General features: G+C 41.7%; 1 protein-coding gene across 9 annotated transcripts in view; it reads left to right on the top strand.

Annotated features, from left to right (window-relative positions):
* Window positions 1–13608, top strand: part of LOC147026489 (kelch-like protein 2) — a 120197-nt gene that overhangs the window by 39529 nt on the left and 67060 nt on the right. The window lies entirely within an intron of this gene.

Genomic DNA, 13608 nt, shown 5'->3' with positions numbered 1-13608 from the left:
CCTGTCGTTACATTGAAGTAACAGCAGGTGGGTTGACTCAGCCTATCATCCTTCCGAGGTCAGTAAAATGAGTACCAACTGACTGGTAATAGGGACATTGCATCAGCAGCACAGCCACACTTCCAGAAAATGATGCAACCAGCAGCCACAGGCTTCATATGCAACAACAACAACTTTAAAGCTGAAAAATACTTCCATGAACAAATGATCCCATAAAAGTTCTGGACAGCCTTTTATGAGAGCTTACAAAAGAGACCCGAGTCTTGAGCGTCACGGAATGAAGCTGCTGTGCTAGATAATGGGTGTAGCTGTATTCAGCATATTTTCATTAACACCTCCAATACGAATGACACATTTCACAGAGAGGAAAGCAAAGTGGGAGAGCAACCAGGTGTCCAGGGTTTTCCCCAAAGGGCTGTAGCACATTTTCAAGTCATATACTCCAATATGCTTAGTCTGCGGAACAATGATGAATTGTTATCTTTGGCATTGTTGCAAAAAAATCGCTTTGCTGAATCACTTCACCATCGTTTGCGATAAATTTTTTACAACTATCCATTCATTCCATTGTATTATCCATTCAGAATGTCATGTATACTCCAAAATTAGAACAGATGTAGGGCATTCCAATCATCCTTCTTTTCTTTCTTTTTTCTGACAACTAATATAAGTGATTGGATAACCAGTCATCAATCACAGATGTTTAAATACAGTTCGTGTTCATTGGCTGTTGAATATTATCATGCTTCAGCAAATTCCATGTAATTACAGTTGCAGAACGATTCGTGATTTTGTGATTGTACAGAAAATACTACAATGGTGGCATAAATCGCCTGGAAATCAGATCGACAAGGTCCTGGTTTAACGTGCTAATTTTAGAGATTGGCAGACATTCTAACCATAATAATTGGGAGAGCTCGTGACCTCTCGTGAACAAATGCAGTCTATCCACTATTCCAATTAACAAACGATTTGTCTGTCAGCTTGCACTTTGACTGTCAGCAATTCAATTCATTTTGGTTTTGTATCCATATATTAATTACCTACATAAGGGAGGGAGGAGGAGGGAATGTAGCTGCCTCAAATGAGAAATAAAATCAAATAAAGAAAAGAAAATAACACATAAGGAGGGTAAGGGATTAAAATGCAAATTTCTATAAAATGGCCTCAATAGTGGAGAGTGTATCAGTAGTGGAGAGAACAGGGGAACAATTTTGGGAAGAGATAACAGTGAGAGGAGGGAAGGAAGGGATGTGTATGGAATGTAAGGGAGTTGCGAGGGGTGTCAAACCTCCTGCCATACATAACTTGCATACATAACTCGAAGGGCACTCGGTGGACTGCATACCTCTGCCTTGTAATGCTTGATCCACAGGAACATGTATGACCCAATACATTTTTGAGATATCGTGCTGTATTTCGTTTTTGAGCCCTATCTCTCAATGGTGAAGAATCACTAAAAAAAATTATCGTAGTTGGATCTGGATTAGGATCTTCACCACAATTGAACAAATTCCTTGTGGTCACACACCCAATCTGTCCACCAACTTTCGGCCGAATCCGTCCACAACTTTTTGAGATATCTTGCTATATATCGGTTTAGCCCTGTCTCTCAATGGTGACAAATCACTTAAAAAATTATCAGATCCAGATCTGGATCTTCAGCAAAATTAAATCAATTCTTCCTTGTCACACACACAACCTGCCCACCAAGTTTTGGCCGAATCCGTTTACAACTTTTTGAGATACCCTGTACACAAAAAGACAGACAGACAGAAAAGGGTGAAAACACAACCTCCTTCACCCTTGGTGGCGGAAGTAATAAATCGAAGAAACCTTTCCCGTTGTAAAAAAATTTGTGCCTTGTGTATTTTTTTTTTTCCTGAGACAAAACCCTGATTATGCCTGTACAATGTGTATAAATAAAAATTTTCATTCATGAATGTGATTATAGTTTTTGGCATAATATCCATGTCTGATGCATGACTGGTGTAGAGAACATGAAGCAACAAGCCACATGTTGCTTTTTCCCTGTGACGTATGAAGTGTATGAAAAAGTGTATGAAAATACAACTCATCCTCCCAATATAGAAGAGGGGATGGCTTATTGCTGTTGTCGGGTTTGTTTCTACAATTGGTGCCCCAATTTTTAATGATATAAAAGCGTTTCTTAGACCCCCTAGGGTCAACACCACCATTTTTAGAATTTTTTTTTGTTTTCTTCCTGCACTCTCAACACTCCAAATTTCCAAACTGTATCAATTTCCGAGCTGTATCTCGGAGTCAGCATGGACTTTTGGAATGAAATTTTGCATGAATAATGGTAATACAAAGTAAGTGGGGTTGACATTTTTGACCTTGACATAATTTTAAGGTCATGGCCGAATTATAGACATTTTAACATTTTTCACCAAAACTCGACTAAATTTTGTCTGACCAGAACGAAATTGCCCTCTCTAGAGAGCCAAGAGCAAGCCACAATTAAAGTCTATTTACATCATACCGCTCCTGGTTAAATATTAAAGTCTTACACCCCGTGGAGTATGAAACCACCATTTAGGGTTTTTTTTCTCCATTTTTCCTGCTCATTTTTGCCAATGTGGAATCTAAAAGATGACTTCGCCTTCCAAGATGTTCTTGCATCATAATAGTGTACCTGTACTGATGTTGTGCACCTGATATTTGTTTCGTGTCTTGACGTATGTTTTTCAGATTATGACCTAATTAACAAAAAACACCTTTTTGATCATAACTTAAATAATTTTCCTCTGATTTTTATAATGTTGAGTTTTATCAACTTGAAACACCTGTTCCCTTCAGGAGCATTTGAAAGTTGTCAACCTACCTCCCCCCCCCACCCCCTGTGATTGGGTTTTGGGGTGGGGGGGAGGATTTTTGTGCCCATGACCTGATCCTGAGTACTACCAACACATATGCAAGATTTGGTGGAGATTGGGCCAACCATGATTTTTTTCCTATGGTTTTCAGATGTACACACGCACTCACACACACACACACACACACACACACACACACATATATATATATATATATATATATATATATATATATATATATATATATATATATATATATATATATATATATATATATATATATATATATATGTACACACACATACATACATACATCCACATAATTGATTGATTAAGTATAGTAGGATAGACTAGCAGGGGTAATCCTATGAGCATTTTGAAGAAATCAAATTTTGCTTTTTTTTCTATTTTTTGTGTATAGTAGGTCTAAAACACTTTCCTATACCCACTGTGGAATGGGGGTTGTGGATCATTTAATATTACCTTTCATGTAGCTACAAAGGCTTAGGCACTATAGAGTTTTAAGAAGATCCGTTTGGCCATCTTTGAGAAACATGATGATACACAGACACACAAACGTCTCTCTTATAGTATAGATTGTAGATGGGGACACATTTTCTTTATCTGCATTCTATCCTTAAATGTTTAAGGTCAATGTCACGTGATGGTCCAATAGAAATATGGCCATCATTGGATCATGGGCCGAGGGTAAGTCGCAAGCGATCACCAAGGGAAAGCCTCCTCCATTCGGGGGAGGCTTACCCTTGGCGATTGCTTTGTGATCGCAGATATCTGGTTATCATTCTGCTTGATGTTACTCATTCATTCTGTTCTTGTAGCATAAAAGTAGCCTATATTTTTATTGAAAAAAAATTTGTTACTTCTTTGTGCATTGTCCACACACAGCACTGGTGGGGCATGAGTACCACATATGCACCAGGAGTGGCCCAGGGTAAATGGGAAAGTACTGATAGAATACCTATCGGTGTTGTGTTTAATGTTATGAATCATCACACTAAATTTCTCCCACATACAGGTGATACAATGATCATTGCATGGCTTTGTGATGTCACCTTGACAGCAGACAACACTGATGCTTTAAATATTGACTCAGTCAATTTTGCTTTTGCCTCTCCATGTTGCTGCGTGGACATGTATGGCTTGACATTTGAAGCCAAATCGATGAGGATTTGACAAGCCTCTAAATTTGGCGCTCATGAACAAGAAGCAACCTATGGTCTCAAATTTCACACAGGATGTAAATAATTGGTCGTAGTTGTGATTAAACAATTATTCATGAAGTGTAATCAAATAAACACATCACAACATGAACTTTTGAATTTAATTGGATTAAAAAGTATTGTTTTATTACTTTCATGCAACAGAAATTGAAATTATTTTCAGACAAGATTGTATTTTTCTGCCCGTTCTGTCCTGTCGCTTTGATCCTCGATGGAAAGTTCATGTTGCGGTGAGTTGTTTCGCCACTCGGTCACGCAGGGATAAATGTCGTTTAACAATGAGTAATCTGTGACATAAGGCTTAGCCCATGGTACACGGCTTTCTGCATCATTTTGCAAGCTGATTTTATTTGGGGTGATATTGTATAATTTATTATTAGCACTTTAAGATGAGCCACGGAAACCCAATTTATGTTTTGTTTTGGATTAATGTCCAACAACTGATTTTGAAACCACTGTTAGTCCTGCTCCCATGTAACAGCAATTGCTTTTGGCCTTGCTTGCCTGTAATCCACAGTCAAGTCAAAGTGAATAATATATTCCCCCATTCTGCCTTATTTCCGCAGTACATTCCCACGTTAAAACAAACTTAACATGCAAATGTGGCTTATAAAAATAAATAATGAAATGCAAAAAGCATACCAGGTTTTTTTTTTTTTTAAATTCCGAAGGCCTCGTCTTATCTCCTCTCATGCTTTCACGCGTTCATCAAGATTGCTATCATATTTAAATGTTGTGGTGAAGGTGCTCTGAAAATACCTCCACATCTTCACATGGCTACCTTTTTCAACCATCCAGTCAGTTGTTGAAAAATCCTCATTTTTGGTGCAAGATAATGTGTTTATGTCGTTTCTTGCAGTTTGGTGATCGCTTAATGTCCATGCAAGCAATGAAAACACAAGATAACTTTTCAAATCTTATGACTAGCGATGATAAACCACACACACAACAGTCGACAACAACTTGCGTGCGCGCACACACACACACACACACACACACATACACACACACACACACACATACACACACACACACACACACACACACACACACACACACACACACACACACACACACATACATACACACACACACACACACACTTATGCACATATACACACACATACGTGCACACATGAATGTGGATACTTTGAAACTTGGGAGGGCTCCATTCCACATTCTGAAACCTGCATATGGAGATAACAATCACTCTCACTCTCACTCTCACACTCACACTCACAGTGTTTTCTATGTTAATCCCTATAATTAGTAGAAACCCATGGAATGTAATTTTGTGTGATGGCCTGAACACACTGCATGCAAGATTTTGAAACCACTGTTAATACACTGAATTTTTCAGGAAGTTGTGTTTGTGTGCTGGGTCGAATATGATATGATATATATGTATATGTATATATATATATATATATATATATATATATATATATATATATATATATATATATACGTGTGTGTTCATTTATACCCTTCATTGAAGTAAATAACCTTTCCTGCCCAGTCAATCTCTTCTGATTACGATGTGCCATACCCTGGACAGAGCCGAAGCAGCTTCTTGACAAGGATTATGCTGGGTGATTTGCCATTGTCTTCCCAGCAGTAGTTAGAGTAGGAATTTGGTATTTGTTCATGGTGACAGTGATAGATAACTTGCCTACTTTTCAAGAAGGACACAGTGGGATCTTTAACAATGCCAACAGACAGGTCGCCCAGTTTAACATCCATCCGAAGGATGGCACACACATTGATGAATCGCCTTGTGTGAAACACCTGGATGCCAGTTTATCGCTGTGTCGGGATTCAAAACCAGGCTAGACAGCTTGGAGGCGAGTGTGCGTACCTTTAGGGCATGCTGCCAGTATCCTCCATTCAACTTAGCGTTGTGAAAATGACCACTTAGGCTGGGATAGTCCCTAAAATGTATTGTCCCAGTCATGGGTCATGACATTTCATATATGACATGTCATTTGGCATTCTTTGATACACTTAGCTTTGCAAGAAACAAAGCCCAAGCGATGTGATGTGAAATTATTTTTTCAATTACCATGTTCCACAATTGTGGCCATGCAACAAAAGTGGACTTTTCACTGCCACTAACGTATTTACAAGAGCTCCTAGTAATCTCCTCTGAAACCACAGCCAAACAGCAAAATGGGTCAACAATGAAAGGCGTGTGATCTGCAATCAAAAAAGAGTTTTCTTTCCAGCCCATGGAGATTTTCATTTGACTGAATAAAGTACTACTGATGAGGATGTGGGGAAGAAACGAAAAGGACAATTTTTTTTATTTTCATTTTTGCAGAAAGACACATTTGTCTGCCTCATTACCCGAGGTGACTGCCGAATCCCCAGGTCCTGGAATTTGATTAATGCTGTGCTGCTTTTTAACTGGTAGTAGTTTAATAATGTACTGTGTTCCTGCTGGTCTCACCCTCTTCCCCTGACCCTTTCCTCTTCCTCCCCTCATTTCCCCCAAAATAACCTCTCTCTCTCTCTCTCTCTCTCTCTCTCTCTCTCTCTCTCTCTCTCTCTCTCTCTCTCTCTCTCTCTCTCTCTTGATCTCTCTTGATCTCTCTTGATCTCTCTTGATCTCTCTTGATCTCTCTTGATCTCTCTTGATCTCTCTCTCTTGATCTCTCTCTCTTGATCTCTCTCTCTTGATCTCTCTCTCTTGATCTCTCTCTCTTGATCTCTCTCTCTTGATCTCTCTCTCTTGATCTCTCTCTCTTGATCTCTCTCTCTTGATCTCTCTCTCTTGATCTCTCTCTCTTGATCTCTCTCTCTTGATCTCTCTCTCTTGATCTCTCTCTCTTGATCTCTCTCTCTTGATCTCTCTCTCTTGATCTCTCTCTCTTGATCTCTCTCTCTTGATCTCTCTCTCTTGATCTCTCTCTCTTGATCTCTCTCTCTCTTGATCTCTCTCTCTCTTGATCTCTCTCTCTCTTGATCTCTCTCTCTCTCTTGATCTCTCTCTCTCTCTTGATCTCTCTCTCTTGATCTCTCTCTCTTGATCTCTCTCTCTTGATCTCTCTCTCTTGATCTCTCTCTCTTGATCTCTCTCTCTTGATCTCTCTCTCTTGATCTCTCTCTCTTGATCTCTCTCTTGATCTCTCTCTCTTGATCTCTCTCTCTTGATCTCTCTCTCTTGATCTCTCTCTCTTGATCTCTCTCTCTTGATCTCTCTCTCTTGATCTCTCTCTCTTGATCTCTCTCTCTTGATCTCTCTCTCTTGATCTCTCTCTCTTGATCTCTCTCTCTTGATCTCTCTCTCTTGATCTCTCTCTCTTGATCTCTCTCTCTTGATCTCTCTCTCTTGATCTCTCTCTCTTGATCTCTCTCTCTTGATCTCTCTCTCTTGATCTCTCTCTCTTGATCTCTCTCTCTTGATCTCTCTCTCTTGATCTCTCTCTCTTGATCTCTCTCTTGATCTCTCTCTCTTGATCTCTCTCTTGATCTCTCTCTCTCTCTCTCTCTCTTGATCTCGATATCTCTCTCTCTCTCTCTCTCTTGATCTCGATATCTCTCTCTCTCTCTCTCTCTCGATCTCTCTCTCTCTCTCTCTTGATCTCGATATCTCTCTCTCTCTCTCTCTCTCTCTCGATCTCGATATCTCTCTCTCTCTCTCTCTTGATCTCGATATCTCTCTCTCTCTCTCTCTCTCTTGATCTCTCGATATCTCTCTCTCTCTCTTGATCTCTCGATATCTCTCTCTCTCTCTTGATCTCTCGATATCTCTCTCTCTCTCTTGATCTCTCGATATCTCTCTCTCTCTCTTGATCTCTCTCTCTCTCTCTCTCTCTCTCTCTCTTGATCTCTCTCTCTCTCTCTCTTGATCTCTCTCTCTCTCTCTCTCTTGATCTCTATCTCTCTCTCTCTCTCTTGATCTCGATATCTCTCTCTCTCTCTCTCTCTCTTGATCTCGATATCTCTCTCTCTCTCTCTCTTGATCTCGATATCTCTCTCTCTCTCTCTCTCTCTTGATCTCGATATCTCTCTCTCTCTCTCTCTCTCTCTCTTGATCTCTCTCTCTCTCGATATCTCTCTTAATCTCTCTCTCTCTCTCTCTCTCTCTCTCTCTCTTGATCTCTCTCTCTCTCTCTCTCTTGATCTCGATATATCTCTCTCTCTCTCTCTCTCTTTATCTCAATATATATCTCTCTCTCTCTCTCTCTCTCTCTCTCTCTCTCTCTCTTGATCTCGATATCTCTCTCTCTCTCTCTCTCTCTCTCTTGATCTCGATATCTCTATCTCGATATCTCTATCTCTCTCTCTCTCTTGATCTCGATATCTCGATATCTCTCTCTCTCTCTCTCTCTCTCTCTCTCTCTCTCGATCTCGATATCTCTCTTGATCTCTCTCTCTCTCTCTCTCTCTCTCTTGATCTCTCTCTCTCTCTCTCTTGATCTCTCTCTCTCTCTCTCTATTGATCTCTCTCTCTCTCTCTATTGATCTCTCTCTCTCTCTCTATTGATCTCTCTCTCTCTATCTATCTCTCTCTCTCTCTCCCCCTGCTGGCTGTTGTTGAGTCGAGTGGAGTGTCATGGCGGCTGTGTGGTCTTGGTGAGCTGTTATCTGCCCTGTTTTTTCACCTTTCTATCCCCTTTCGCATCGTTTTTCACCTCCCTTCCTTTGTTTCCTCATACGCATCGTTATTCGTGCTCCCACGCTCCCCTCTTCCCTCCCCTCTTCGTTAGACCTCACGCTCCGGCCTTCCCTCGCGCCGTCGTCACCCCACCCCGCCCATCTGTCCTCGTTATTTCATGGTTTGGCATTCGGTTCATCCCATCCCCATCCCCCTGTTTTCTCCTCGTATACCTTTTCCCCGAGATAGAGAGAGAAAGAGCCCACAGCTTCTTGTGGATAGCTTTAAGTTGGCGGCCCATCCCGGGCCTTCAACTGATCGTTTTTTTCCTCACTGTAGCTGTGTTTATTTCCTTTGGAAACCTGTCTTGGCTCGTATTTAATTACTGCACGAGAGCAATCGCCCCTCCTCCCCCTTCCTAAATATGACTTCTTATTCCCGTTATTCGACATTTGAAGCATTAACAAGAAAACATGGCGTCGTCTGTGTTACACCCGACGACGTCAGTGTCGAGGATCTCGTTATCGCTCCGGGAAACATAGTCGGTACTGACAAAGTTCGTGCAGCCTCGCGAATGAACAAACGTGTGGTAATCTTCGTGTCTGAGACAGAACTGGTTCATGAAATCGTATCGACCGGACTATCAACAGATGACGGACATTTCGTGCTCGTCTCCCCTCTGGACACACCGGCCGTGAAGGTCAATATCTCGAACGCTCCTCCTTTCCTGAAGAATCAGACGCTGATCTCCGAACTATCTCGTTATGGTATTGTGGTTTCTCAAATCACCATGTTACCTTTACGGGGCCAGGACAATCGGACGAAGCATGTGATGTCTTTTCGGAAACAAGCTTATGTGGTGCTTCCTCCCTCTAACGCTGAAAGAATCTTGAACATCGTTTTAAAACTCAAAATTGATAATCATGATTACCAAGTCTACGTAACCACTGACACCCTGAAATGTTTTTCGAATGTGGTAATTTCGGACACTTGAAACGATCTTTCCCAAAGTCAACCTCGTCGAACGATGAAACAAACCTCGTCAACAAGAGTACGTCTTCTTCTTCTTCTTCTTCTTCCTCGACTGTGAAGGAAGCGAATCTCGTGTCCGGTAATTACCCCCAGGCCTCTTAGCCCGATAGTCGAAACAGCAAAACGAATGTTTGTGATGGTTTCACCATCGTTTCATCAAGAAAGAGAAAGACTTTACCTGATGGTCATTTAACCCAGAATAAGGCAGCCTTTACAAACGAGGAATCTGTCGGTAATGTTCCTGCAGTTGTGACTGACGTCACTCTACAAGGCCTACCCGGAATGGACCCGGACCCCGGTACCTACGACCAACAAGTTCAGCCTACTTGCCGGTGAGGACAGAGACGTCGCCCTTACAGAGACCACTTTACCTGTTATTGCAGTGAAGAAAACTGTTTCACTCGTTAAAAACTCTCCTATTGGAAAGTCCATTGACGGTGAAACACAGACCACTAGTTATGATCTTGCTGTCACTTTGGTAAATGTTAACCCTGAATCCTTGTCAGCAGGAAATAGTGAAACAAATGTTAACCCTAAATCCTTGTCAGCAGGAAATAGTGAAACAAATGTTAACCCTAAATCCCTGTCAGCGGGAAATAGTGAAACAAATGTTAACCCTGCAACTGCTCCCAGTCCATCACGTGGTGAAGCTGGAAACGCAGGAAATGTTAAAATGGATGTTTTACGAGAGACCCCCAAAGTATTATACGCCTCCACGCCGTTGGAGGTCGATAACACCGTTACGGTCGAGGGAAGCGAGATCGCCACATCCGCTGATGGTGTTTCCGTTTCATGAAATCCCCCGATTATTTCCATTACTTCACCAGGAGATGTTCCCACAATGGAAGAGCACATGGACGTGGTAACCAGTACAGATAACTGTATCAATACTGACGACAGTATCGATATGCAGGACAGTACAAGCTTGTGTGACTCGGAAACTAAAACCGACTCTGACGAATATGACCTGGAGGAAGCAAACAGGAACAGTCAGGAGGAAACGGTGGAGAAGCTGACCAGTCAAGGTCCTACTCCCCCCCCCCCCTGAACAAATAAGACTCTTCTTACAAAATACATACAGGAAACGCAATATAAACCTGACGGAATACTTTCCAGATCTACCGTCCTTCCTTGAGTGTGCTCAGGCTATCGTACGAAAGCCTGACTTATTCGGTTTCCACCAGACACACTGTCACCGCTTAAAAAAACTGATTGCCAAGGTGAAAAGGGATCCTAATTAATTATCCCGCTTCTGATCTTATTCTAGAGAAACTATTATTTTCCTCATGGGCAGTTTCAAGATTGGAACAATAAATGTTAATGGTGGTGGGAGTCCGCTCCACAAGATCCAAATGAAACAGTTGGTAGAGGTCAACGGTCTCGACATAGCTTTGTTAAAAGAGACCCATGCTGTCCGATCTGTTCAGGCTCAGTGGCGACTATTTATGGACAAGGAATGTTTCTTCAGTTACAACTCCACGTCGAAGGCAGGCATCATGTTTGTCTTAGGGAAACATTTCCATCCGTCCTGCCTTAAATTTATGAGTATTATTGATGGACACCTTGCCTCTGTGACCTTCTCTATCAATCAGGTCAAGTTCACAATTCTCAATGTGTACGCTCCAAGCAAAAATGACGAGCGGATCTCCTTTTTTGCTGAACTGAGAAAATTCCTGCAAACACTGGATTTGCATACTTGTCTCATTATTGGTGGCGACTTTAACTGTACTGTTAATGCTTCATTTGACCGGAACGGGCCGGAACCCCAACCATGTACCGCAAAACTTTTTTGCAAACATCATTGCGAAATATAATCTCCATGATATTTGGAGCGTGCAACACCCTTCTGATCGGTCTTGTACATGGAGTTGTTGTTTAAACAACCACATCTCACTTGCGAGGCTTGATCGCATCTCTGCAAATTCTCATTTATTACATGGAGTTTATAAATCCGATGTCGTGCCTTCTGGTTTCTCTGACCATTCCCTAGCTCGAGTCTTTATTCAACTCTCTAAACCATGTCCAGGGAGCTCTCACTGGAAATTCAATAACAGTTTACTAGAAAACCTCAACTTCATTTCGGCCTTTGAATCCTTCTGGACGGCTCTCCTAGAACAGAAGCTCAGCTGTTCCGTTAACCCTTTGATATGGTGGGATTTAGTAAAAACCCAAATTAATAGGTTCTGTCAACAGTATCGTTTTTTCTCAACAAGGGCTGACCATGAAGTTAAGAAAATATTACAGTTCGAGATTTTACAACTCCAACGGGTCATCGGACAAAATAATAGCAACATACAAAAAACCTTAACTGAGAAACAGTCCTTATTAAAGGAAATAACCGAGAGGAATGCACGTGGTGCCTGAGTTCGGATGAGGGTGCGACACCTGAATGAGGCAGACGTACCAACCAAGTACTTCTTTTCCTTAGAGAAACGTCTTCCCAGTAAACAGCTTTCTCAGCTGTGATTAGCAGATTCATCCATTACCTTTACACAATCAGAAATCAAACCTTTCGTGAAGGAATACTTTTCGAAAATATATTCAATGGAACAAATAAATCCTGTCAGTGTCGCCTCGATCTCCGTAGGCCTGTCAGTGTTGTGTGAAGATGGGCGTTCCCAACTGGAAAGACCCATCACCTTGGATGAACTTGGCACTGCCCTGCACGGCCTTGCCATTGGGAAAGCACCTGGATTGGATGGACTTACAACCGAATTTTACAAGAAGTTTTGGCACTTATTGGGTCCAGAACTCATTAACATTTTGAACGCAAGCTGCCAGCTTGGAGAGCAACATCGGAGTTGCCGACGAGCTCTTCTTACCCTCATCCCCAAAAAGGGAGACATGCTGAGAATTGAAAATTGGCGTCCTATCTCCCTGTTATGTATGGACTATAAGATATTTTCAAAAGCCCTGGCATCGTGACTTACTCCTTATTTATCCTCGTTGTTGAAGGAAGACCAATGTTACTGTGTCCCAAAATGTTCCATCTATGACAACATCTCCCTTGTGAGAGACATCATTGAACTATGCAAGGAAAACCCGAAAGATTTAGGACTTCTTCTCCTCGATCAGGAGAAAGCCTTTGACCATGTTGACCATCGGTACCTTTTCGAAGTACTTGAGCGGTTTGGACTTGGTTCAATCTTCATCTCTTATATTAAAATACGATACAATAATATTTATAGTGTGCTTAAGATAAACAATGAACTTTGTTGCACCTTTGTCTATTAACAAGGGAATTAGACAAGGTTGCCCACTTTCTGGGTTGCTTTATGCTCTCTCCATCGAACCCCTACTGGTTTCTTTGCACTGTTGACTAATAGGGGTTAGTTTGTCCCAGCTTGAACGGCCCATCAAGGTACTGGCATACGCCGATGACGTATGTGTATTCGTACAAGATATCAATGACGTTAACATCGTTCGTTATTGTTTGTCCTTATTTGAAAAGGCTTCTTCAGCCAAAGTAAATTGGAACAAAACGAGTGCCCTTTGGCTCAGTCCGTTGTGCTACTTGGCGCCAAGACTTCCTGCTCCACTGTCATGGGACAATGATGGTGTGAAATACCTTGGAGTGTTCTTCGGTAATAATACCACATTAGCAAAAAATTGGGCTGGTCTGCTTGAGGTTGTTGAGAGTAAACTGCAAAAATGGAAAGGTCTGATTACCAACTGTCATATCGTGGAAGGGTATTGGTCATCAACACACTGGTGGCCTCGACCTTATGGCACCGGTTCTTCGTGCTGCATCCTCCAGCAGTGTTGCTTCAAAAGCTCCAGAAGTGCTTTGTGTCCTTTTTCTGGGACGGAAAACACTGGCTGAGACCTGAGGTCCTCAGTTTACCACTGACCGATGGAGGACAAGGCCTGGTCGACATAAAAAGTTGGCTAATGGCCT

The sequence above is a fragment of the Eptatretus burgeri genome, chromosome 5 (genome assembly GCF_056783735.1).
Source record: "Eptatretus burgeri isolate ZD-2024b chromosome 5, Ebu_testis_v1, whole genome shotgun sequence".
Lineage (NCBI taxonomy): Eukaryota > Metazoa > Chordata > Myxini > Myxiniformes > Myxinidae > Eptatretus > Eptatretus burgeri.
This window is presented reverse-complemented; position numbering and strand designations above follow the sequence as displayed.